Source organism: Rhagoletis pomonella, unplaced genomic scaffold (genome assembly GCF_013731165.1).
Source record: "Rhagoletis pomonella isolate Grant_MI unplaced genomic scaffold, Rhpom_1.0 Rhpom_scaffold_00005, whole genome shotgun sequence".
NCBI classification, from domain to species: Eukaryota; Metazoa; Arthropoda; class Insecta; order Diptera; family Tephritidae; genus Rhagoletis; species Rhagoletis pomonella.
The window spans coordinates 66,032,178-66,056,175 of record NW_023458559.1 but is presented as its reverse complement, the minus strand read 5'-3'; the positions used below and the strand labels follow the sequence as shown (position 1 = coordinate 66,056,175).

Here is a 23,998-nt window from a genome sequence, read left to right as displayed (position 1 = left end):
AAGGTAGGCTGAGGCAAATAAAATCTGCTGTACTCCATTTTGAGTTGGCACTTTAGTCCATACGGCCACTATGTCCTGTTGTATCCACTCTGAAATGGGAATAAAAGGTGTGTTATTTCTTATCACAATGGCCGCCCTAGCCCTACAGTGTTTGGTATCATAGATTAACTTACCATCGCATTCGCTGATGCCTTTAATAGCCTCATTAAAAACCCAGGGTTTTGGGATGAATGCGACGTCCAAGAGCTCCGTGTTGAACTGCCTGCACAAAACGTCCGTGATGCAGCTTCGCTTGTAGGCACTTGGTGCGCCCGGGTTTATTTAGCAGGCTTGCCATTACCCTTCTGCCTAGCTTTTAGGGCACGTTTGGCCGTCTTTCTGCCCCTACTGTTACTCCACAGTGTTCCCTCCTCCCTTGATTGCTCCCTCGTCCCAGCCCTAGTGGCGGTTGGAACGGGTTGCGGGCCAAGGGTGCCCCAGGTGAGCCACAGGGTGGAGAAGCCGTTTTCTCCGTCTTATTGTCATCTTTTGAGCAGTTTTGCCGCTCTTTAGGCTTATCCGCTGGAGGTTTAGGGGACGCTTGCACCTCCACCGTCACCTCCTCTGACTTCTGCGCTTTGGCAGCATCCTTTTAGCAACAAAGTTTCCCGTTGTCCGCTGCTCCTGCGGCATTGGCAGTGTAGGAGGATACCGAAGGTCCTGGCCTGTGGATGTGCACCTTCCCATATCCATAGCTGATCAGCGACCCTTGCCCGTACAGAGTCTCAGCACTTCGGTTAGGTCAGCAACCTTAATTACCGCACCCTTCCACGGCCGTAAAGTGGGAGCTACCCTTTCGTAGCCAGTCTTCTGTCGCCGATTCTTCACAGCCAACAGTCATCCATCCCGAGCGGAAAGTGCAGCAGCTGAATTTGGGCTTTGTGGAGCCCTTACCCTGCTGTCTCACCGCATCCAGGATATATGCCTGAACTGCTTGCAGTTGCTGCAGAGACCATAGCAACTTGGGCTAATCGGTTGGCAGAAGTGCCACCCTATTTCCTTTGCCAGCGACCACCCGATTAGCTGTGTCCTTTGTGGCATCGGCAAAGTTCACCTTCGTCTTTGGAGACAATGGTCTCGTGTGGGCCCTTTTATGGGACGGTCCTGCCTTCCTTTTTGGGGAGTTGTGTGGAGCTTGAGAGTTAGTGGTATCAGAGCGATCCCTTTTCCCACAGCCACACAACAGTGACGCGAGCTCCTTTTTCCCCTTGGCCATTGGTAGCACCGCTAACCTCTTGGCCTCAGGCTCGCTGAAAATTTGTATCTTTTCTTGCCTGCTTTAGATAGCTTTTTAGCCGGAGTACTTGTTTCCCCCGGCTGGAACGCGAGCAGAAGTTCCTCATCGTCCGTTGGTATTTTGACGTCCTGGTCATTAGGCACCAAGTCCAAGTTGACCATCTCGACATCCAAAATCGTTTTGTCACTACTCTAGCCATTTGGGTTTGCGCCCTTTTCGTGTTTTGCAGTGAAGTTTTGTTTTGGCTCGCCACTTTGGACGTTTGGAGTTGAGTCCATCTCGTCCGCTGCAGCCGCCATTTGTTCGGCAAGTTCATTGGGCAGCGAGTGCTCCTTTGTGCTTGACGACTGCACTCCGCTATTAATGGAGGCAGAGTTATTTTAATTTTAATTTTTAGTTGTGTCTTCCATAAGGATCCCACGAGTAATGGGGGAAGAAAGAGGTCATCCGAGGCAGAGCCCCGGAACCCCGGAAAGGCTGGCTAAACCTAGACTGCGCCACGTGACTGGAGTACACTGTAAGAAGACATCACTAACGTAGTGCCATTCAGTCCGTAGGCACGGTCCGATTACGGGGGAGTGACTACAAAACTGATGAATCGGTAGCTATCAAGTAAACTCCGTCGATTACCGATCGACTAACTACTTGCCGTGTATTTCAGCGATAACTTTTACAAGGCAATGTACTGGGCGGTAGTCAGCATCGGCTCTCTCTCTGCACTACCAGGAGTTATTAAAGTAGTTATATGCGTTACTTAAGGACGCCTTAATTCTTTGTTTTTCACAATTCTGCTTCCGACTGGTTCGACTCTGCATTAACCATGCGCACCGCCACAGGTTAATCGAGTAGCTACATACCTAGGAGTCGCTGCAGTAGCGGTCCAAAAGTAGCGATTGACTCCAGCAGTACTGGAGGGTAGTGGCCATCTCTGAGTAAGAAATGGAAATCCTTCAATTCTGCTTCTCATAAGAATCCTTCCAGCCATTCGAAGTCGTCGTACAACTGTAGTGGCCTCCATCAAAGACAAACCTTTGGTTTTTTTTTAATTCATCGCACTATTAATGCTTTAGTCACTTTGCTGAAAAATTTTTATAAAATTACGATGAAAAAAAACGCATTTTTGCCGCCTCATTAGCCACATTTAATTAATAAAATAATTAATTTTTTAGAGACATGTAACTTTTAATACTTCAAAGCACATCAACTCCTCCATTTCGCATTAAATGGAAACTTGACTATCGCTAGGTAAGTATGTATGTACATATGTAGATATGCGGATACAGCCGGACAGATGGTTGGTTATCAGTCTGCCATCGAATCAACCGGCCAATGGCTATGACTACGAGTAGTTATTTAGTATGCAATGCTGATTACTGGAAAAAATGTCGACGACCATGGATACTCTGCGTCCTTGTATGTGTAAATGTGTGCCTGTGCGTTTTATTAAACAACCGCAACAACAAGTGACAAGCAATAATAATGACAATATTTGTATATGATAATGAGTACTCGTACATTTTCATAAAAGTTTAATGCAAAATACCCTTTTTATGAAAAAAAAGTGCACACAAACACGCACGTTTTTTTGGAGGGTTACTTTCAACTAACGCGCGAAAAGGCGTGTCAGCGTTGAAGTCGAGGAGGCTAAGTAGAGCGTCCATAATGAAATATGCGAAAATAATAATAATAATTAAAAAGGCTACACACATACGCATAAACGAGAAATATATTGTCACATTGACAGTTGGATAATCAAAATGTCGGAAAAAATGTTTACGAATGCTGTAAAATAAATATACGTATGTATGTACATAAGTCCTGGCTAGGGCTGCCAGATATCTCTGTTGCCAAACCGGGACACTTTAGGGAGAGCCTGTCGCTCCCTTCTTTTTCTTTTATAAATATATGAAAAAACATAAAAATAATTGTTAAACTTTGTGCTAAACTCGGGAAAATTCAATAAATTTGCATACAAATTTGCAACATTCTAATCAGACATTTTATAAACATTTTTAAAATGAAGTTTTGCAGCCCATTAAATTTTAGTTAATTTTTGGTATTGTTGTTACTGTGAGTTTCTTCCATACAAACTATGTTCGATAATTCTTTTTATATGGAAGACACTGTCAATAAATCAACGAAATTGCTAAAAATCAACGAAATTTGCCGGCAACTTCAGACTTGCACTTTATTAATTAGCTCAAAAGCTACATTTTCAAAATTTTTCTAAAAGATCTGATTAGAAATTGTGATCTGATGAAACAGCCTCCGAGCCAATAATTTCGTACGGCACTGTACTTATAAGTACTCTAGGTTTCATGAAAGAAAATTAAATACAAAGTAACATTAAAATATCAGTCATATTTTTCGTGGCTGTGAACTTGTTTCAAAATTTCTGTCTTTTCCTTAATATATTTAGGTACATATATTAATCATCAACTATTGCTTGTGCAAAGTTCAACTATATCGAAATGTAACTATTTCACAAATTAAACCGGTGCACTGAGAGAAAGAAGTTTAGAATTAAAAAAACGTGCTAAATTAAAACAAGTAAGAAAGTCTAAGTTCGGGCGGAGCCGAACATTAAATACCCGGCGCAAGTATTAAATATATGTTTTTCACCTTTCCGAAAGCTACCGCTAGATGGTAAGCCAGGGTGTATCAATTTTGAGTAAATTAGCGTCCTTAAATTTCGAAATATTGAAGTTTCAAGCATTTCTGAAATTTACCGTTATATGAAAAGCGGCCGTAATCTTAGTCCGATTTCAATAATTTTCAGCGTTTTGCTTCTATGTGGCAAGTACAATAACCAAACCGAGTTTGGTATAAATTGGTAGAACGGATACCGAGATATATATATATGATCATAAGTGGGCGGTGCCACGCCCATTTTCCAAAATTTTATCATAAACGTATTTCTTGGTAAAGAATTGTTGCAAGCATCAATTTTGACACTAGCTTCAATATTTACCGATTTATCGAAGATTTCGTATTTCTCTAAATTACCGTTATATGGGATGTGGGCGTGGTTATTGTCCGATTTTAAAAATTTTCGACCATTTCGTAGGCTATGTCAAGGCCAACAACTGTGCCAAGTTTGGAAGAAATTGGTCCAGCGGTTACCAAGATATACCCATGTAACCATAAGTGGGCGTGGCTACGCCCATTTTCCAAAAATTTATAATATTCTTATTTTTCGTCTAAAACTTACTGTAAATATCAATTTTGAGTTAATATTCTTCAGTAGTTACTAAAATATCGCAGTTTTCGTATTTCTGAAAATTACCGTTATATGGGAGGTAGGCGTGGTTATTGTCCGATTTTGCCCATTTTCAATACGATCCGTCCTACGGCAGAAAGAAGTGCACGTACCAAGTTTCGTTAAGATATTTCAATTTTTACTCGAGTTATCGTGTGCACAGACGGACGGACGGACGGACAGACAGTCACCGCTTAATCGATTTCTCTTTTCATTCTGATCATTTATGTATACATTTGTCTATATCTATCTCGATTCGTTTTGCCTGTTACAAACAACCGTTATGTGAACAAAGTTATAATACCCTTGTGCACAAGTGCGCTCGGGTATAAAAATACGCATATGAAAGAGCAACAACTCAACTCGTAATACATTTAAGTATACAAATTTTAGTATTTAATATAGAAATATTCAATTCAAATACCCCCATATTAAAATGAAGCGATTTGCAATTACCGACTGCTTTTTCATAATTAAGTTAAAAAAATATTTAAATTCCATGCTGGTTGTAATGAGAATTGAACCCTGACCCTCTGGAAATTAGCAAATTGTGGTAAGCATCATCGCGCACTCAGCTACAGCCAGACATGTAAATGTGCATTTAAATGTTGAGTTTGAATCAACACCACGCGTGCGTGTTATGAAAGTATTATTTTTAAATACGAACATTTTTGAACGATAATCACATAGAAAATATTCATGTTTACTATGCGTTATTTCCCTCAGTGAATTTACAACATTTCTCTGAATATTACAACGCGTTTTTTCTTTTAGTGTAGTGATTTTTGAACTTTTATTCAAATTTGTGCAATCAAATCAAAAACCGGGACATTAAAACGAAACCCGGGACATTTTAAGGTTGGACCGGGACACCGCGACAAATAGTCTAAAACCGGGACATGTCCGGGAAAACCGGGACGTCTGGCAGCCCTAGTCCTGGCCATTTGTGTATAAGTACGAATGTGGAGGTTTATGCGTGCTTGTGTGAACGTGTGCGCTCTGCAATGCAAATGGCGCGCGTTCGCGACTGAAGCACAGAAAAAAATGAATAAAATAATGAAATGTATTAATACGCATTTTTACAAAATACAACAAGTGATTAAAAAATAAAGAATTTATTTTTTACTTTGGTTGATTTTCATACGTATGTACATATATGTATATTTATGTGCATACATATATATGTATTATTGAACGCTGGTTGGTCGCCTGCCGAATGGGTGGGTTGGCGCTGGTGGCTTTATATAATATGTTTATACATATTTTACTCCCGACTCCAGCGTCCGTTGCTATGGCGAAATGATAATAATAATTAAAAAAATAGTAAAAACGAACATGTTTGGCATCTAAAAAAAGAAGCTTTTGAAATTCCGCAAATAATTGGCGGCTGTGGTGTTAGCGGCATAAGAAATCGTAGGTTTGGTGGTTGAATTTATATAAAATACTTTGTTGCCTGGGAAAACAAACAATAAGTATGATGTAACACATACACTCATGTCACTTAAAGGGTGAACTGATCAATCGGACACGATAAAGTACCGCGCATCCTTAGTTCGCTGGACTGACCTATCACCGGAAAACACTCATCACTAAAGCCTAAAGTGGAGAAATGATTATTTCCGAAGTAGGGATTATAAATTTCTGCCACTCAGAGTTTGGTTGGAAACTTTGAGTCGTAGATCTAGTCGCGCTAATGTGTTCGGTTGCCTTATAATATAAATCAGATGTTCCTTATTTCCATTTGGGAATGAAGTTACTGCACATAGAAGTGAAGTGTAAAGTGTTAGTGTAACCCAAAAAAAAGGAGGTCTGGGCTTAAGTCTAAGTCATAACTCTTCACTTTTTATCGAGTTCTAACACTTTACTAATCCTTTGGTCTGAAAATACTTTTAGTGAAGAGAAAAAAGCAGAATCAATGTATCTGAGTTGCGATTTTCTGAAAGCTGGACAGTGAAACTACAGTATGCCTTTGGTACCACCTTCGCCACATGCCATGCACATTCCAATCTTATTCTTAGCTTAAAAGTGGGAGATGGTGTGAGACAATACCTCGTTAGTACCCCATTTAGTATCTTGCAATCTAGCCTTGGGAGTGTCAAAATATATTTGTTGTGTCGTGCAAGATTTTGTCATTTACCCGAGGGATTGCGCCTTCTATTTCAATCTTTAGTTCTATCCTCAGCTCATTCAGTGATGCGTATGTTCCTGGCGGCTTGCGCAGTAGTGAGTTTGCTTCGATTTTGGATAGCATATCAGCAGGCGCATTCCCTTCAATTCATTTGTTTTGCGTCACCTCCCTAAATATTAACACAGAGTTCATCTATCCTATTCCTTCTTTGTCGAATACGAAGCGAGCCCTTATTACTGCCTTTCTGTCGGATGATTTGTCGCATCCTCCGAACATCTTGCCCGGAGTTTATTGCGGATTTCGCATTACTTACTTACAAAATATTTTGAATAAATAATTTTTTTTTTTGTACATGCAAACAACCTGGTCTTACCTCTCATTGGGTTACTTTGCTTATTTGGCTGTTCAAGAGCAAGCTTCAGAGAATAAACATCAGTTTCTACTCCTTAACTCATTCTAGATGCGTCCGTGAAAAAATAATAGGGAAACTAGCTGGAGAAACCGCATGGTCTGACTTATAGCTTAGCTCTCTTAGATGTCTGCGGTCAACTGACCACCAGGCCGTCTTTCAGATACAGGTTGCCACAGTTAAACATAGTGCTGTCAGTCTTTGCACAAATTCCAAACTTGTATCGTCTTTGGCGCCGCTCCTTTATCAAGACACCATTGAGCAATATAGATCTAATGATTGCTGTGTAGATCCAATGCCCCATTGGCGACCTTCCATACAATGCCTTTTTAATTCAAACCTCCAAGTCAATTTACTGATCATCGCTGCTAGAAATTTAGTAAATGGCTTAGCAGTTAGCGTCGTGATCTGGAGATAGAAAGGAGATCAGGTTGACATCTTACACTGTTTGGTAAAAAGTTCCAAGTCCTTCTCCCCTACATTTACTTCGAGCCCCATCTCTTTTGTCCAGTTGTGAATATATTTTAATGACTTCGCAAGTATTTCTGCTTTGCGCGGCATCCTCAAAATATTAGCAACCCAGTTAAAGTGGCAGGATTAACTGCGGCTAACTTCAGACCCTACAATGATAACACGGCTTTTAAGAGCTGCGGATATGTCAAGAAAAAACTACAATTACAATTACACCATAATGTAAAGCCGTTTTCAACTATGAACAGCTTATGAGACTTATAGACCAGGAGTTTCTGGGATATAAGTGGCTTCTTTTATGCTTTCATAATAACCATAAACAGTGCATAAAACAATAATGGCTTTACCCAAGGACACCCTGTAAATGTTCATATATGTGTGTATGTACATTAGGGTGCATCACCAAAAAGAGTTGCGGGTTTTCCACCGGAACCGTAAAATTTATTATACATATCTAGCCCTAACCGCCAAAAAGATGTAAGCGAATTTTTTTCCAAAATTCTTTTGATGTAGAAATGTTTCTAGAGCATCTAAATGCATTGCTGCATCAAAAATAAATAAATAAAATAAAAATTCACATACATATTTTTATCGATTAGGGCTCGATATATTAAGAATTCCGCCAAAATATGACGGAACAATATTCAGATATACGTGAGCCAAACCGATTTGAAAATACCTCCGAGAGTTTCACTATTTTTGAAACATTTTTATGCAGACCTTTCATACAAGCTTAAACTTTTCTATCATTTTAGATGATTTCTTAGAAAAAATATTTTTAAAAGCTACTTTTATTTATAAAAAATTGATTTTCAAATAGGTCCACCTCACGTCAATCTTAATATTTTTTTCCAATTAATTTGGCGGAAGTCTTGAAATATAATAAATTTTATATTTCAGAGAGAAAAACACTACGCATTATTTTTTTTTTGTATGAAGAGCGATGCACCCTAATGTACATACGTAAGGACACCAAAATTTTATTACTACTTTTTGCATATGTACTGCTATTTACTATACACACACAGATATCTGCAACTGAGTCCCGGGAAGTCTGTGTGGTTGTCGGGTGTCCATGTTGCAACATTGACAGGTCATGTTATGCAGATGACTGCGCTCACATACACACAGACGCATTTGTATACTTTCACATATGTATTCATGTATGATAAACATGTTCACATGTACAAAATTTCAGTTGGCTGGCAACCCCCACCCCACGCCGCGTGTATAATGCAGCAGCAGCAGCCGAAAAAAAAAATTTCTATAAAAAAATTAACAAAACAATCGAAGTGGAAAAAATTAAACAAACCAAAATGTCGCGACAACAGCAGAAAGGAGGGAAAAAATTACAGATTGCAACAACAAAAACCATCGCTGCCATTAAACGATAGGCAGTGGCGCACCGGCGGCCGATAGGCGGTGCGACGCGGTACGTGTCAATGCAGCGCGGTAATGCGCACGTAAATTGCTTTTTTATTAATTCAACAGCGATTGCAACAACAACAAATATGAAGAAGTGTTTTAATAAAAAGCACAAAAATGCATTGTAAATAACAACAACATAAACTCCGCACGCACACACTGCATTTGTGATGGCGTTGGCAGCGATGTTGGCGGCCGCTGCTAATTATGCACTTGTGGCAAGCGGTATGAGGCTTGTGGCATCATTCGACTCAATGAGCCATGTTGCGGCTGTGTATTGAACTGTTAGTGGGTGCTCTGTCGCATTGTTTTTGTTATCGCTTTTGAGCGCCTTTCGGCCTGCTAGCTTTTGTCTCTGTTGTTGGCAGCTGCCGCCACCGCACGCCCTCTACGTGCCGCTATAGCGGCTGGCCAGCTAGCTGACAGTTGGCGGCTGTCACTGCTGCAAGCCGCAGGACAATACGTTCATTTTTTCGTCGTTTCTTTTTCAGCGCCCTTTTTTTTTGTCTGACTCTGCTGTTATTTTCATGTTGCGGCGATAATGCTGCACCGCGTCGCACACCTTAATTGTCACTGCCGCAGCTACGTTGAGTATATTTTACATTTGCCACACATAATGAGATGTGATGATCAGCAAAATTATTCTTTAGCTGCGTTATGTTTGCCATTTATTGTTGCTTTTATTGTTTTTCAATAATGCACGGCATGCGATGGAATGCATATATGTATGTATGTATGTATGTACATGCATAAGCATGCTCACACGATATTTATGTGTATGGCTGCCTGCCTGTGTCACCAAGTGTTGCATGCAGCCATTTTTTATTATTCAGTTTCAAAAATGCAACGCCATCAGCAACACATTTCAAACGATTTTTGCTTTTCGTTCATTCATTCCCAATTCACCGCCAATTTGGTTTTTCATTAGGCACCAAAATTTTTTTCGGGCTTCCGTTTCCTTTTTCTATGCTCTGGCGAATTTATTTGGTCTCGCGCATGTCTGTGTGTGTGTCTACGCGTGTGTTGTTGTCGCGCGTTGCATGCTGACGATTTAGATATATACACCCGTTTTTTTCGTGCATTTTGAATTTTGTTGTTTTTTTCGTGGAAATGGATTTTTTCGGCTAAACTACAACAGCAAAAAAAAGGCGAATGAGATGAAAATTGCAAATCAACAGCAGCGGTCGGCGAAAAAGTTAACTGAAATGGATGTTTAGGCGCGCCGCTGTGGAAGATTTGGAATGAAAATAAAAGTGAGTAACGCCTCTATAATTGATAAGTGATGAATTGTGACACTGGTGTTGGGGGAGAAAAAAAAATGTGTAGTGAATTTTTCGTGCCATAAACTAGAGTGAATATGTATGTATGTAAATTGGACTGAAATGCAGTGCATAGGCATCTATAGCAGACAGAACTGTTAAGTAAAAAAAGTCTATATAAAGTACTAATCGTACCTTTGCTGCAGGTGTGTCATAGTTAAAAAAATCTCTCGAGAAAAACGGATTCAAAGTTTAGAGTCTACATACGCTTCCATGGTAAAAATGAAGACACATTTTCTTCTAAAGAGCTGTGAAATTTTTACACAACATAGAAGAGGGCGAATTAGGCTCTTCTGCATACTTAACACAAACCAATTTTTTTTATTTCTTGGTTTATGACACCCCTGCAGCAAAGGTACGATATACATGTACACATCGAGCCCTAACCGCCAAAAATACGTAAGCGAAACTTTTTTCAAAATTTTATTTTTAATGCAGAAATGCATCTAAATGCTCTAGGAACATTTCTGCATCAAAAGGAAAATTTAGAAAAAATGATTGCGTACGTCTCATTGGCGGTTAGGGCTCGATGTAGGTATCTTGACGCAGAAAAACCGACTTGCCAAGCATCGGTGACACATCCTGTTAGAGTCATTACTGCGCTGATAATTTTTACATCTTTAATTTTTCCTCAAAGTAAGAAGAAAACGTTGGCTTGGATGGGCTTACAGTCACAGCCAAGTCGTCACAAAAATAAAGGATCATTCCCTAGTTGGCTGTCTAACCCTTCCAATTCCGATTAGTATCAGAGGGCGTGTGAATTTTCCACAAATTTATGTCTGTAAAGTGTAGGCAACTGAAACTGTTAGTGTCATACCAGTGGCTTCCCTATGCTTTGGGTGCAAGTTAACAGACACTGCAGTTTTATGTATCAGCTGATACAAGGGGTTTAATATTTATGTATCGCATGACTGCTGTTACTTTGCCAGTGGGTACAGTGCCTTTAAAACAGGACTGTTACATAGACACAGACCGCTGCTTTTATATAAATACGAATGCGAATTCGAATATGTATGTAAATAAAATGTGTAAACAAATATGGCTACAAATACAAATACAAATACGAAAACGATAACAAGTATAATTGCGACGATCTACACGAGGAAAATACGCATATGAATGTGAACATGCATATGAATGCGAATATGAATAAGGATATGAATACAAATGTGACTATGAATAAGGATATGAATGTGATATAAAACTTAAAATAAGTACCAACATGAATATATAAAACGAATATGAATATGAATACTAACATTGAATTCAAATGTGCCTACGAATACGAATATGAATAGAAAAATATGGAGAGCAAGATCGAAAACTAGTGTGAAAAAATGCGACGCGAATACAATATGAATTTGAATGAGTACGATTACGAAATATATACGGTAATATATAATACGTTATGAAATACTATACAAATACGATCAATTATTACGAATACGAATCACGATATAAGATATGAAACGAATGCAATGCGAATGAGGTATAAATACGACATGAGTGCGATATGAATACGACATGAAAGGGATAAGAATGCTATACGAATGTATATAAAAACGATACGATACGAGACGAACATTATAAAAATACTATACAAATATGACATCAGCACGATACAATCAAGATTATAATTTGTTTCGATACTATACGATATAATACGAATACCATACGAGTATGATACGAACACGATACGAGTACGATGTGTATATGAAACGAGTATGATACGAATACTATACGAATGTGATACAAAAACGGTACTATTAAGATAGAAATACGATATAAATACGACACTAATAAGATACGAATACGAACACAAATTCATTGGAAATACTTATATACCAATGATACGATACTGCATAATATAAGTAATATGAGTACGATACGATAATGAAAAGAACCACATTAAAAAGCTTTCGTTTGAGCTTTCAATCGCGCTGAGGAGAATACGATACAAATAAGATGGAAAACAGATAAAAAAAAAATATGGTACGCATGTTATATGGCTATGATACGGTACAAAAACAAAATATGAAAACTATACATTTACGGCATAATAAAGGTACGAAAACGCTATAAAGGTACTAATGGGAATCTATAAAATATTATGAATACCACTGTTCTCTCGGCATCCTTAGCAGTTTTTCATAATTTTCAGCTTTTTAAGACCTCTTTGAAAAGCTTTCATTTAAAGATTTCGATTGCGCTGTTGGGGCTTTTGATAATATTTTTCCCTTCCGAGAATGAGAAAAGAGCTCAATTATAAATTCTATCTATATTTTTTTTTTAAAGGAAATTGCTTGAAGTATTTGCTTGGATAAATCTGCATTAAGGTATATATATGTCTGCGAATTAATTTTTCTTGTGGGACTTAATTTCTTATATTTTTCTTGACAATCGCATGAAACAGGTCTGCCTTTTTTAAAGCATTAAAAATAAGTTAATAGTAAGGGAAATATTTTTTTTTAAATAGGCTTTCAAAACCAAATCGGATTATGAAATCGTGATTGTCAAATATCTCGACTACTGCGCCACCTAGCGGATTATCTTTCATAGCGCATTTTCATCGGGTTCTAAACGAAGTTTCAAGTTTGAAGTCTCTAGCTCATACGGAAGGTGGTTAAAAATCGATAACAAGGTTTTACCCAAACAAACATGCCTACAGTGGCGGTCAAAAGTGCATGAATGGTGTTTTGTTTTGAATATTTATAATGTTTTCCGAGCTAAATTTTTTTTGTTATTTGTTTATAAAAATATGGTTTATGCTCTAACAAAAACCATATAAAGCAAACTTTATACAGAATTTAGAAAAGTTCCACACATTTTAATCTGAATTTTTAGCTTTTTAATCAGAATTTTTATATAATGATTTTACAAGGCTTATAAAATTTTAGTAAAATAAGTGCAAGTTTTGAGCGGCTGAAAAGTCGTATTGATTTTTAGTATTTTTTTACGGCGTTATGGCCTTTTTTCCATATAAACAGAAGTTCCTTGTGGAAGGACCGTTTGCGAAAAAAACAAAAAATTAAAAAAGCAACTCCATTTTTCCTCAATTTCTCTGTTTATATGAGAAAAAAACCACAAAAGCCGTTTCCATATTCAAACTTTCCTTCACACAAATAAGCATCGTTATAAATTTAATTTAAAAAAATTATATGTATAATAGGGGTTTCATTTAACGTCATAAACCATTTTTATTTTTGCCATTACAGGTTTTATGTAAACAAGTACATTAGGGGCACTCATCTAACTGTCAATAAACGTGATAAAATTATAAATTCAATACAAATTCATAATTTTATAACACTTATTGGCAGTTAGATGAATAAACCTAATGTAGTTTTTTTTTACATAAAACCTGTAATGGCAAACAAAAAATAATTTTCCATATCCACTCAACTTAGCGCTCATCGTTAGTTGGCACATTAAATTGTATGCTTTTTCCTTTTCTAACGATTGCCACAAAACAGGACAAACAAATCGTGTATGTACAGATTGGCAGCACAAACGCACTTACAGCCAGTTACGGGCTCGTCAACACCACCAACAACATGTACATTTTTTCCAAAGCTGAATTCACACCATCAACTGTCGCGCCTGCAGCTTTCGACCTTTTCTACTTTCCACACACCTGCGCCTTCAAACTGTTTATCTCACCTAAAATTTACCCTAATTGCATTAGTTGTTATCGGGAAGCGCATTCGAAAGAGTTATTCTTGTTGTTGTCGCTCCTAATTTCAACCTCATTTGTTAGCTAAAATGAGAGACGAGACAAAAACAAAATCCATTTCATTTCAAGCTATTTGCCATCTATTCATCCTTGTTTATTCAATTGCTGCTTTGAATTGCTGACCACCAGCTAATTAACAGCATTAAAGTAAACCAATAATAATACAACGTTGTTAGCGAGTGCAAAAAATAGTCAACAGCCAGCCGCAACAACACCTAATGCAACAAAACAACAACTAAACCCACAACAAATAGTATTGTCTAACAAGCTGATGCTGCCGCTGATGGGATGAGCTGATAGCAGAGTTTATGCAGCAGCGCTTGGGTTGAAAGGCGCCTTCTACGACGCTCACCGCTGCAGCTATTGCTGCCACTAACCCTTTCAATGTTTTCTCTTTCGCACTTGCGCGCGCGCAGCTCTTTACTCTGGTCACGCGAATGCAACAATCCCTTGCCTCACCACCGCTGCCTGCACAATTCGCACAATTCCTGCGAGACTTTAAAATAATTCCGCCATTAACGCTAATTTACTGCAATTTATGCAAATGCGTTTGTTGCGTTCTGCTGTTGTTGTTGCTGTTGCCAACGTTGCTAGTCGTATTGGCATGCTGTTGTTGTTTGCATTGCTGCAGCTGTGACCACATTACGCCCGCCACCGCAGCAGCAGCAGCGGAAAAAATGCAATATTTGCTGATTACACAGCAGCTACATACTACTATGGCTACTGCTATTGCTGTTGTTGTTATTGTTTTGGCTTATTGTTGTTCGGATTATTGTTGTTGGTATTGATGTGTTATGCGGTTTTTGTTGCTTTGCCGTTGCTGTTGCATTTGCTATTTATATTATAAATACATTGTGGTGTTAGTGCTGTAGTTGCTGTATTCGCTGTTGTTGTTTTTTGTTGTTTTCGTTGTTATTATTGGTATTTGACTGTTTGGGCCTACTTAGCCGCATCATTGGCATCCGTTTGATGCAGTTTAGTTTAGAAAACTCCGGCCGTGTTGACACATTCGTTCTCTTTTTTCAATTGAAAATTTTTATATTCCAAAAACAAAACAAACAAACCTAAAAAACTAAAACGCATTCAAACAAAATCAACAAACAAGCAAGCAACGAACAAGTTTTAGAACTAAAACGAACTCCAAAAAATTCAAACGTTTTATTACCGAAAATAATTCAACCGAAAAATATGTGTATTCACAACGGCTGCAGCAGCAAGCAAAATCACCGAAATTGCGTGAAATAACCAGAAAAAAACTGTGTTATGGCTTTTATGACTTTGTCTTTGTTTATTTGTGAAAAGTGAAATTTTTGCTTTGCGTTTTTTCGAAGAACGCATCCAAAGTGTTCCAAATGCATACATACACAAATGCATGTGCATACTAGATACATACATATACATATGTAAGTACGTATTATGTAGCGACGAATTGAGTGAAGAGCGGGCCCATGGTGCGTATACGTAACCTATGTAGATTTTCAGTGTGACTGAAGTAATGCTTTATACTTAAGACTTAAGTTAAAATAAATTCTCGAAAATTGTGGACTGCTCTTTATAAGCATTATTGCCGACGGTGAAAATATGAATTAGGTATACATATGAACCTCCTCGGTTTATGGAAGCACTTTAAATTCTCTCGTCAAAAATTAATGTTTCGAATATCAAAGAAATGCTGAGTAAATTTTAAAGAATTTAGTCGACTTGTTTTTTTGTACACACCCCTTAAACTATTATTCTTTTGGTTGTTAAGGCACAATTAAAAAGCTAAAATTTCCACCATTTTGTTTTGAGCAGGAAATAAACTCTAGATTTGCTCTTATTTTTTTGTCATTGTAATGAATTGACATGCTTTTGATTTTTATTTTTTTTTTTGTTTTGAGACATTTTAATACTGTTCTGGACACTTTTGTTAGCTTTTCTTAACATGCCTATAATTTTTCGGGATTTCTTATAATTTTTTCGAAATATTCTGGCACTTTTCGAGATTTAGTTAGGACTTCTCGGGATTTTCGCAGTATTTTTCGATAGTTTTTTTTTAAATTTTTCGGCGTTTTTCGGTAAATCTAGCGAATTTTTTCGGGTCCTTTAGAACTCGGGAACTTTCATGTTCAAAAAAAAAACATACTTACCTCAATAATATTTTATAGTATGAATGTCTAATATGGTTTCCAACATTGGGATGGATATTTCAACTAAAATATGTGATTTTTTAGACTTTTAAGACCGCTCACTATTTTTCGGCATTTTATGGGAACTTTTGGGAGGTTTTCTCGGGTTATTTATATTTTTTGGGACCTATGCAGAATATTGGTTTTTTGATACTTTTCGAGGGCACTTCTATAGGAGTTTCCGGTAATTTTTTGGCATCTTTCAAAGTTGGGCGCGTTCTTTCAATTCCAAAATTATATTGTTTCCGAAAAGTTTAAACAAATGAACGCCTAACGGGTCCTATTTGCAATGGATATATATCCATTATTAATAGAAAGATGTGTTGAACAGAAGATGACCTGTAGTACCGCTTTTTTAGTCATGATACTTGGTGATTTTTGGCGTTTTTGTTTTTTCTTTTTGACTTCTCAAGACCGCACATGAATTTTTGGATTTTTGAGGGAGCTTTTGGGTTTATTGGTGGACCAATCTATATTTTTTAGAGACTGCCCAGATTTTTTTTGAAATATCTCTCAAATAGATAATTGAAAATACTTATTTTTTGATTCTTTCTATCAGGAATAATCGCAAAATTTGGGTTTATATTTTTTCGGTAAATTTAACCGTTGTTTTGTGAGTTTTTTTTTATAAAAATCATAAATTTAAATTTTTATCGGAAAATGGAAATTCAATTTTTAACCGACTTCCAAAAAAGGAGGAGGTTATCAGTTCGTCGGAATATATATTTGTTTTTTTTATGTATGTTACCGCATAACTTTGGACCACGTCAACCGATTTCGATTTGGAATTTGGTTTAGATCCGATCATTGGATCATGAAATATATATATATTTTTTAAGTCGTTTTTTTTTTTGCTAAAAATTACTTGTAACTGTTAAATTATGTTTTTTTTTTTATTATAAAGGCAATAAGCGTTACGAACCCTGGAATTTTTTGAGATTTTTGTGAAATTGTTTTTTGCTTTTCGGTAATTTTGCGGGATTTATCGATGTGTTCTTCGGGAAATTTCGAAAGTTCTCGGGAAACTTTAGATCTTTTCTTACCTCAAATTATCTTTTAATGAATTCTTTAGAGGCTCTCCAAAATTTAAAATGGATATACAATTCTAGTTTCAACTTGTTCTTCTAAGAAAATGATAAACAGGTTTTTAAAGTAAAATCAAAACTAGTAGTAGACACATTTTAAAAATAATAATCAGTTTTTATAAGAATATTCTAGACTTTGCTTTTATGCGGTGGGTAATGGCCTTCGTATTAATACAATCGACACAGAGTTAAATGTATGCCATCTGAAAATCGGAAAACTTGGATATTAAAATTCGCCCTTTTTTAATATAAAGCAATATTTTAATATGTATATTGTGAAATTTTTCAACAAAAATCGCGCCATTTGTTATTCCAAATTTTCGTCTCCGGCCCTTTTTTTAAACACTATGGCTCATAAAAAAAGTTTGAAGTTTATAATAGATTTTTAAGTTTTGTCAATCAGAGAATAAGATGTCTTGACAGCTTTTTCTTAAGATGAGAGAGATATAAAGAGAAAAAATTTACTCGGCAATATTAAGAAATACGAGTACTTTAATTAGTTCACCCTGTGTTCGCTCCAAGTTTGCGGATTTAGCAAGCTGGGAAGTCGTGTTTTCGAATCCCACTGCCAGGAAATTTTGTTTACCTCTTTTTTGTTCTATTAAATATTATTTTAATTTTTTAATGTAATTATAGTTGTTGTTACCTTTTCAATTAAAATTTAATTTCAAAAATTTTATTAACTTGAAACAATTATGTGAGATACCATAAACCGAAAAAGGTAATCAAATGAAATTTAACAAAATATATATTTCAAAAAAATAGTGATATTAAAAAAATATTGTTTGGAATCGCTCGGAGTGGGGACCGAACCTGGGTGCTTCTGCATTTACTACTTCAACTGCAAAACAAAACTTAAAGCCTTATTTTAGCATTTTAAAATTACGTACTCCTCATTTTTAAAGTTAAATATGAAAGAGTTTAAATGGTGATGACTCTAAAACACAATTTTAATCTTTAAAACCTTTTTTTAACTTCGCTATGACTGCCTATGTTTTAATATATTTCGCCGAAGGCCGCCTACGCAGATAGAAGTTCTGCGCAAAATAACTTCCGACCCTCTTTTCCGGCAACACAGAAAGGATAATTCCACTTAGTAAGGGTACATAATAAACAATTGCTTTTATCCACATCGTGGAACCTCAGCAAACGTGACGTCTAGTAAGTAATGCTTATCAGTTATACAAATGTTGTAATATTAGACTGCCTATAGGCGTTGACAAGAAAATAATGTAGGCAAATCCAGTTTCTATGACAGTGTTTTGATAAAAATGCCGTTTATCATTACTCTTGTACATTCCAAGTTTTTTTGGTGTGCAAAATTATATGAGGGATTTGGAATTTTTTCGCCTTTCCGTTTGTAAATATGTAACTCCTTAAAAAGGGACATAACCCCAAGTAAAAAAATTGGGTTTATGTCACTACTCAAATTTTAAAATTGGGGTTATGCTACTTGGGGCTATATCACGGCACCTTTTCACACTATCGTATACCGTATTCACCAGTGAAATAACTGCCACTCTCACAGATAAAATCGCCAAAACAATTGCTAAATTTTCGCATATGTACGAAATACTTAATACGAAATACGTATGCTCAACATTGAAATTGTATTTAATGGCTTTGTAACCCAACTTTGAAATTTCTATGTGAAATACCGTTCACCCGAAATTGTTATACAATCATGATAAAGGGAATTTTTCACCGAATATTCATGATCAGCCTGATTATGTTTTTGAAGTGAAACTTCTTTAGCGGCGGTTGATTGGTTGGGAGTAAATTGAGAAATTCAACGGAAATCGCACACGGAAATGGTGCAACGGAAATGGTTGGAGCTGAAACAAGTGCTTCTTGAGTGTATGCACATGTTATGAATTTAACAAAAATTTGCCAATAAAAGACTAAAGAATAACACTTAGAAAAAGACCAACACAAGAATGAAACTAAAGATGAGTACGTACATCGACAAAGAAAAGGATAAAGGCAAAAGGAAAAATAAAAACAAAAATAAAGATGCGTAAAGATAAAGGAAAAAATGAAGACGAAGGTAAATTAACTTTAACTTTAAGGGAAGTGTATAGATGAAGAAAATGATAAACATAAAAGTAAAAACAAAGATAAACATAAAGAAAAAGATGAGGATAACGATACCGACAAAAGTAAAGATGAAGATAGAGGAAGAAAGATTAAAATAAAGAGTAATTATAGAGAAAAGGATATAGATATAGACAGAACTATTTTTGGGAATTTAGAGATTTTCGGGATTCTCGGGATTTATCGATATAATAATCGGTATTTTTATCGATTTTGTTAAGATTTTTTAAACGATTTTGTTGTCCATATTGTTAACGATTATTCGTAGATTTTTTTAAATTATTTATCAATTTTGTTATCGCCTATTTATCGATTTTGCTATCGATATTTTTATCGATTGTGTTTTATTTATCGGTTTTTTCATCAATTATTTATCGGTTTTGTTATCGATTATTTATCGTCTTTTTATCGATTTCCTTATCGATATTTTTATCGATTTTGTTATCGATATTTTTATCGACATTTTTTCGATTTTCTATTCGATTTTTGTTATTGATTATTTATTGATTTTGTTATCGATATTTCTACCGATTTTCTAACCGATTTTGCTACCAATAGTATTATCAATTTTGCTATCGAAACTTTTATCGAATTTGTCATCGATTTTGTTATCGATATTTTTATCGGTTTTGCTATCGATATTTTGTTGTATGTTACTATCAATTTTGTTATCGCTGGAGTATAAAGATAAAAATGAAGATAAAGGAAAACAGAATAACATAAATGTTATTATAACGGACAGGGGTAGAGGTAGGGATCTGATAGAAAAAAGAGAAAAATATAACCTAAGCAAAAGCAGATTTATGTATGTATATTGGTTATGAGACAAAATAGATATGTAACGTAAGTTTCACTTCTCTAGTGTGGCCCAGGCGCACTTATCTTTTTTGGTTAGCCACATACTTGCTATGTGTGACCAGATTATCGGCTTTTTCGAGCTGAACTTAAGAATACGAAGTTATAAAATAATCCTGTATTAAAAATATAACTTTGACGTCTACAATCCTGGTTTATAGCTTATTTTTTGGTAAATAGAGGAGAAACGACAAAGACAAAACATAAAAAACAATGAACGCCGCTAAGCAAAAATGCGTGGTTGATGTATTTTTATTAAAAAATTTGATGAAAATTACTATCATGCATGCTTAAATATCGTCCGCTTCCCGTATCCTCCCGTTGTTGCAATATTTTGTGATCCAAGTTTTAAAACTAGTTTTTTTTCTGACATCAATAAAGCTAAAAACTGGGTAAAGCTTCTATTGAAGAGGGGCTCCACCAGGAGGAAATCGCCAACGGTTTTGTAGAGGCAGTTTTTCTAGAGGCATGGATAGGCAAACGATGAGTAGACAAGACCGTACAAGGAAAAATACAGCGATTTAGAAATGGAGAAATATTTACAGCTACCTCTTATAACTTAGACAAGAAGATCCTTTATTTGGTGGAAGCATAATCGCAAAGAATTTGTTTATACTGGCAATGAAGTAGAAGTATCTCGGCGCACCACCTTCCTCAGTGAACTCAGTAAGTGTGTTTAGTGCATCGGGTAGCATTAATATTGAAAATAGAAATAGATTTTTGCCCCATAAATCGGAAATGCTTGTTTTCATAATGAAAAATATTAAAATAATCTGATTACTAAGGATATCCAACATTAAATTTGATTATAAAAATAAAAATAAATTTCTGAACTACACTTTTAAATTGAATCTTTCAAAATCAAGATCCGAAAATCTGGCCTGACTTTAGCTAGTATCCTGCCCGATAGTCGGATAACAGAATAACGGTCGGATAAACCGGATATCTACTGGACACCCGGCATATCCCTGCGTGTAATTAATGCCGGATTTGCATTACACAAATTTAAATGAAAAAGCTGAGCATTAAAAAATGGCTGTGCCTTTACGTTAAGAAAATTTATCATTAAATTCGTTTCCACATGCCATTTTGTAAAAGCAAGCAAAAACGGTAGCCTGGCAGTATAGAGTATACTAGTGAACCCACATGGTGTCAAAACGCCAACATTTAATTAAATTTTTTAAACAGGTGAAATTCTATTCAAAAACCTCTAAAAATATTCCTAATGATAAATCTAAACCATTTCTCAGTGATGAGAGGTCTCGCATGGTGTCGGTTTTCATTTCATCAAATTTAAAATCTCCCTGTAATTTCAAAAAATAAAACCGGTGCACATCTATGTAGAATTTGACTTCTCATTTTGGAAATTCGAAATAACGGTGCAGATGTGATGACCTTAAATATAAAAAGATGAGAACTCTAATTAAAAATATTATCAGCCTATAGTTTTCTTAAAACTCTTTCGTTTGACACTAATATTTCGATATTTCATTTATGTATCTTTCGTATAAGTAAAACAAATTCAACTTTTCAAACAGGTGACAACCCCTTTAAAAGTATTTTCAAACTAAAATCGTTCGCCTGGAATTGTTATACATATTTCAATTAACTGATGAATTGAGTTGAATTTAATTTTTTTAAGCACATGGCAACTCTCCTAAATACAGTTTAGAAATAAATTATTTTCAAACCCATTTCGATTGATACCCATCTTTTGACAATCCATTTAACTTTTTAATCAATTTGAGCCAAATTTCTTAACAGGTGGCAACTTTTTTCGAAAAGATAAAACCTTTTTGAACATCCACACCCTAAGCGCTTTAATTTGACACCCCATTTTTGAAAATCGAACGAACGGCGCAGATATTTTATGCTGCACATAAAATGCCTTCGCGTATTATATATATAGATTTCCCTAAACAGGAACCTATGAATTGACTCTCTGCGATATTACCTTGAACTCCAACTTTTGTCTGAAAGAATACTGAAAATGAAATCGGAAAACGGTTGAAAGACTCGATTTTTAATATTTTCGATTACGCGTACGGGTATTTTGCGGGCTGTTGATTTTTCTTGCTTTTCTTTTTAGTAAAAAATGCAAAATCTATATTTTTCGCTAATTAAATTTATATTACTGTGATTTTAGTTCCATTGTAATTTAAATGGCATTCAAGATTCCACTTATTACGTTTAAAGCTATGAGGCTAACGAACTTTACTAACTACTACTTGCATGTATGTACAGACATACATACATATATAGTACATACATTCATATGTCTCTTACACATAACCCATTTTTAATTCTTCTCTATTTCGTAGAATTTCCCACCGCCGTACCTACAGCCGCCAGCCATTTGCGTCTACTCCATATTTTAGCAGCAAAATTCGACCTTAACTCAAAACAAAAAAAAAAAAAAACGCAACGTTGTTAGTTTTCATAGTCAAAAATTTCACTTGCATACGTACATACATATTTACACTTTTGGCGGGAAATACCGCCAATGTCTGCGGCCACGTCTGGATATCCATTAGAGTGGCTTCTAGTCGTCGTCGTCGTCATCGTCGTCGAGCTCCATGCTGAGATTTACGCAATTTTCGTTTTGTCTGTACGCTGCTGTCTTCAGTACTAAAACAACTTGCTGTCTTCCTTTTGCTTTGGAAATTTTCCATTTTGCGCCACCTACCAATTTTTCTGCACCTCATCACCCTGTCAGCTCTCTACTGGCTTTGCTTTGTGTTGAAAATTCCATTTTGTAGTTACTTTACTTTGTTTTAATTTCTGTTTCGTTTGCAATTTTCATTGCTTCTTTCTGCTTCATGCATCGAGCATTTCAGATCTTCGTCGGGTTTTTGTGCCAGTGTTAGTGTTGACTTTGAAGCAAGCAACGCTGCTGACGCTAATAGTTGCACGAATATTGCCGCCGCTAACAGCGTCATAGTTGTCGTCTTCAATGAAAGTCAAAGTAAAAACCTAAACGTCAAAATAAAAGTCAAACAAATAATGCAAAATAAACCCACTGTGGCAGTAAAAGCAATAGGAATACAAATTACAATAACAACTACAACATGCAATCCCATATACCTTGATATCTTATTGTTCTTTGCTTCACAGCGTCGGTTTTTCGCCTGCCTTCTTTTTTAGTTTATCTTGCTTTTTCCCCGATGTTAGCATTGACTGTTAGTCGCAAAAAAAAAACTATGGAAAGTTTGATAAGCCAGGCAAAGTCGCGTGCGTTTTACAGCACAACCATCGCCAATACTGCCGTGCACCCATGGTGTGTACACAGGGGCGCATGAGTAACTTTTTGCAGTGCCGTGGCAGTGCAGCGACTCTGGTGGCAGAGGCAAGAACAAGATAACTAACAAAAACATAACAGCAAAAGATAAGAAAAACGACGCGGCAGCAAAACAAAAGAAATTAAAGAAAATTTTGTTAATATGGCGAGTGTGGATGCGTAGCGTAGGGCGTTGCGTGTGCGGTGCTGTTGAGTTTGTTTTTAGCAAATGTATATCTTTGGTTATAGAAGAGGGAAGGGAAGAGGGTTGGCTGGAGAGTGGCGCTGCATTGTTGAGGTGATGATGTACAAAACGGCGTGGCGACAGCAATAAATGGATATGTAGTAGAAGTGGGTGTTCGGTTGGTGATACAGTGGTGCTCATTGCAGCAAAATTTGTTTCTGGGTCTGCGGAGTAGCTATTTTGTGGAACTTGACGAAATAAATGTTTATTTGAAAGTGAAATATTGCTAGACGGAAAATGTTTACGGTTTTCGTA

At 36.3% G+C, this 23,998-nt stretch overlaps 1 long non-coding RNA gene across 1 annotated transcript; it reads right to left on the bottom strand.

The window, feature by feature from the left end:
• Positions 1-5,726: 5,726 nt before the first annotated feature.
• Positions 5,727-23,382, bottom strand: LOC118739946. Its single transcript, XR_004993077.1, has 3 exons — positions 23,307-23,382; positions 22,691-23,195; positions 5,727-5,824 (listed from the first exon to the last, which is right to left on the bottom strand). It is a non-coding gene; the product is annotated as an uncharacterized LOC118739946 (long non-coding RNA).
• Positions 23,383-23,998: the final 616 nt, after the last annotated feature.